This window comes from Salmo trutta, chromosome 17, assembly GCF_901001165.1.
Source record: "Salmo trutta chromosome 17, fSalTru1.1, whole genome shotgun sequence".
Lineage (NCBI taxonomy): Eukaryota > Metazoa > Chordata > Actinopteri > Salmoniformes > Salmonidae > Salmo > Salmo trutta.
In genome coordinates, this window is record NC_042973.1 from 52,292,269 (window position 1) to 52,297,040 (window position 4,772).

The following is a 4,772-nucleotide window of genomic DNA, read 5'->3' on the forward strand; positions in this document are numbered from 1 at the left end:
GTACACGTTTTTAAATTACTGGTAGTTAACTGTCCTCTCCAAGTTTAGCTGGAATTGAGCCTAAAAGGATTTGACAAATTTGATTGGTATGACATTGGCCTAAGTTTCTTGAGCTGCGCAGAATATGAGATCTCAACAATGATTGGAGAAATGCTTAACATCACAAGCGCCACATCCTTATATAATATATTGTCATAAATGCAACGTGACTGCAAAATATACGTTGGAATGTCAATTCTCATAAATGAATACGAAGTCTGACTGAAATACTGAACAAATCAACCTTTTTTCCAAATTGGTTGTGTTTTAATTTATTGATAAAATGCGGGACATAATTGTTAGGTTGAGGGACAAAGCGCCAAAACGCTTTACTGTCCCGCACAATCCGGGCCATGTGGTCACCCTAAATCTGGGGGAATTAGCCAGGTATACAGGGTTGCCAGGTCAATAAAATTATAGCCCAATTATCACTCAAAACAGACACAAAAGACCTGAAAACTCACCCAATTTTCTTTTCACAGCAAGAGAGGAGTTGTCATATCCAGTGGCGACCCGTCATTCAGGGGGGTGACGGGTCACCACTGTTTTGAGACTCACATTTCTTGCATGTTACTTTGGCATTAATACATGTTTGCAAACAATGCAAAAAAAAAAGATATCATTGAGTTAATAAAGCTGCATACAAACATGGTCTCTTTTTTGTTTTCTTGAGTAAGGCAGCTCCAAAATGCAGGTGTTTCAGCCTAGCTCAGTGCTTTCTGTGGTGGTGGGGCAAGCAGAAAATGCGGAGTGTTGCGCCGTGATTGGCTCAGTGTTCTGTCACTCATGGGGACCCTAGGTCACCGCCAAGTCTAAGGGTAGAGCTAGAAAATTCTATCCCCTTGGGTGCTGCCATAGAGTTACATTAGAAGTACCCATCCAAGAAGGCTCAAGGTCATTGGCCACAGATAAAATTACGTCAAATCGCGTTATATGTACAGTAGCTTTGATTGGACTGATCATGTCAACATCATACTTTCAAAATCTTAGCTAGAAGTCATCATCATGAATCAAGTCTACAATCTACTGACAAATCCTTTTTAATCCTTGTCATATGAAGAGAAATAATGAAGAGAAATTATAGATAAAACGTATCAGTGCTCATCGGCCATTGGACATAAACATTACACAACAAGTTGGAAATCGCAAATTCTACAATGTGTGGTTTGGAAGGAATCAGCAGCTAACTGCAAGCATTGCAAAGCAATCACTAGCCTGCTATTCAGTGGAGTGGCTGTGTGGTCCCAAATCTGGGATTAAGTGGCTCTTTTCCAAATTTAAAATGATAAACATTCAACATTGACCATGCTGTCAATGAAGCATGATTTGTGCCGTGCTCAAAACAACTGTGAACTCGTAACCGGCGAAAACTTGACTTCAGTGAGTTCAAGACAACTGGGAAGTTGGGAATAAGTGAGCTCTGACTGTGAAAATACTCCAACTCAGAATTGTAAATCCGGCCTCTTTCTAGAGCTACGACCTGAAGATCAATGACATCGTCATGATTCGATCTTGTTTTTTTCAGAGTTCCCATTTGTTTTGAAGCACCATAAATCCATTGAATGCCAGACTTTGATGACAAAATTTGCCCACGAAGGACAGCAGCGCCACCTTCCTGTTCAAGTGATCACAGCAAAACAAGGTGAGTCCAAAAATGTATTGTATGCTGCTGCATAAATTATGTAATATGCCAGGGAGATATGTACACTATTCTGTAGCTAAGAAAGTAATACTAAGTGTATGTTGTGTAGTAAGATGTTAGTAGCCTATGTGCATCACCCTAATAATTTGGTCTATTTACTTCGCCTACCGTTCCGACTTGGTGGTGCACATGTAGCCTATAACCTGTTTTAGAGAAATGTAATCATCTAATATTGTAAGAGCTTTCATTGTCTGCTTATATGCCCCCTTTATTTATCCTACGGTTCTGACTTGGTGTATAGGTATAATACTGTAAGAACGGCCCATGTTCTGAATTCTGTCGATGTACATTTCGAAAGTGCTAAACAAATAGTTATATTGACTACGTCCATCCTAGCTCGCTCATTAATGTCTTAATCAAAATTACGGATTGCCTCTTATCCACTTGTCGTCCCCTTATGCCATAGTTTGTACATCTCAATTGTCAGTAGAAACCACATTTGTTTAACCAAGTCAGACATATTAGCTATGTTTTTTAAGGCTGAATAAACTGTTTCGCTGCCAGACAAGGCTCTGCTGGTAGCCAGGTGTAACAGTGGTAAGATGTTGGGACTGCTGTTGTGACAGCTTTATGTAGGCTCTAACAGTTTGTGGGCACTGTTTGTCACTGTTATAGTGCAATTAATGTATTGATTAGTGTTGCGTTGTGTAGTGGCTTTGCTGGCATGCATCCCACTTTTAAATTTCTTTCCCCACACCAAGATTTACATGCTAAAATTTCCACTGGTCATATCTATACAATAAACCCTTTTTCCATAACCGTATCAAGCCAAGTAATAAGGGATATCATAGTAACTTGTAATAACGTTAGAAGCTAAATTTGGGTTTCCTCAAAATAATAATTATTGCAAGCTATGACATGGTGTAATAAAGGAATTTGAATGTGGCAAGAGAAAAGATTATTCGCCCTTATTAAACTCACCAGATCATTTTCCATCAATGGATGTCAATTTAACTATGATTAAGCAATAAGGCACAGATGGTATGGTATATGGCCAATATACCACGGATAAAGGCTGTTCTTAAGCTTCACGCAACGCGGAGTGCCTGGATAGAGCGGTTAGTCGTGGTATGTTGGCCATATACCGCAAAACCCCTGGGTGCCTTAATGCTATTATAAATTGGTTACCAACGTAATTAGAACAGCAAAAAGTCATGTTTTGTCATACCTGTGGTATATGGTTTGATTTACCACGGATTTCAGCCAATCAGCATTCAGGGCTCGAACCAGGTTTGATTGTAAATAAATCCTGTGTGCATATTCATAACTATAGATAAATCCGACAGGAGAATTGTATTGGCTACTGAGGATGGGGTTATAATTTCAATCACTCAATTAAATATTAATAATATATATATATATACAGTGGGGTAAAGTATTTAAGTAAAAATACTTTCAAGTACTACTTAAGTAGTTTTTGGGGGTATCTGTACCTTACTTTACTATTTATTTTTTCGACAACCTTTACTTCACTACATTCCTATAGAAAATAATGCACTTTTTACTACATACATTTTCCCTGGCACCCAAAAGTACTTAAGTTAGTTAAGTATATTTAAAACCAAATACTTTTACTTAAGTAGTATTTTACTGGGTGACTTTCACTTTTACTTGAGTCATTTTCTATTAAGGTGTCTTTACTTTTACTTAAGTATGACAATTGTGTACGCTCCAGTGAGCACATAGTTGTTTTCCATAGCGTTTTCTTGATATGCATCAGTTCCAGCGTATTAATATGTTTTATGAAAAAAGTTTGGAAATGGACATTATGGAGACACCTATCTAAATAACCTTCCTACAACTGGTAAAAAGTTATATTTTTCTTCTCACTCGCTTACTCCTCAACATCTTTCCTCACTGCCTGACAGTTAGCAGCAGGCCACAGTGAAATATATCTATATTTGTTTATAGAAATGCCATGGCGTGCGCGGTGCAATTTAGAAATAGCCTAAAAAAAACGAAACCAATACATTTTCACCTGCGACATCGTTTCCAAAGAAGCCCAATTTTGCATGAAAACTGCGGGTATTGGCGTCGCATGCTTCCCAGAAGAAAGAGTTCGTTCATATGTCGACATTTTGTGACTTTATTGTTAGTTTTTTTTCGGCCATTCGGGCACACGACATTTTTTCTCGAGGCAAGCGGAAGTAAGTAGCGGAAGTCTACGCCCTTTCGTCGGTGATTGGTCAACAGTAGGGATTCTTAAATAAAGTATTTGTTGTCATTAAACGAGATGACTCGTTTTCATGCACATTTATTTTTATTGAGAAAGCTACTGCACCAAACATCTTAGATTTAAAATTGCGTGACTAATATCTCCTCGGCAAAAACGTCAAAACCGTTAACAGATTTCTTGAGTTATCTTAGTTTAGCTTGTAAAATTACAGCTTTTTTTCTCGTTTTTCAAGCGAAGGTCATTTAAGTGTTTTAACATGTAAAAGTGTTTGCTTTTCTTTATTATTATAAAAACGCATATAGCTACTTTGAACATTGTAACATAATATATTATTATATTATAGTTTATAGAAAATACATGCCTTGGGTTTCTTAAAGAGTCATCACACTGTTTTGTTGACATATGCTCGATTTGAGCCAGGTTCTTGCCCGGTGACGTGCCGGGCCATATGACACGTTCTTGTGCTAGTCAGAACTAGGTCATTGAAATGTCCGACGTGCTAACTGGTAACGCGGGACGTGTATAATCACAACCCGATAGCAAGTCGGAAATGTCAGTTTCGTAGTTCCGATTATCACTTGAACATGGCAATAGACCGGTTTTATCCCAGTCCATTCTAATCGAACTCCCTTCATGTACTTTGGATGGATAATGCCATCCGTTTGCTGCACGACCATGCCACAGTTTCAAAACCATGCCGTGGGCCTAATTATCAGTCCAAACAGTTTCGTTTTGCAACGAAAACGAGAGCTCCTATTGGACAAATGCGGGTAGTTCCCTCCCCTTTTCGCTCCGTTAGCTTCCGTTCAAGACACGTTTTGCAACAGAATAGGCATAATGAGGTACTCCAACGGC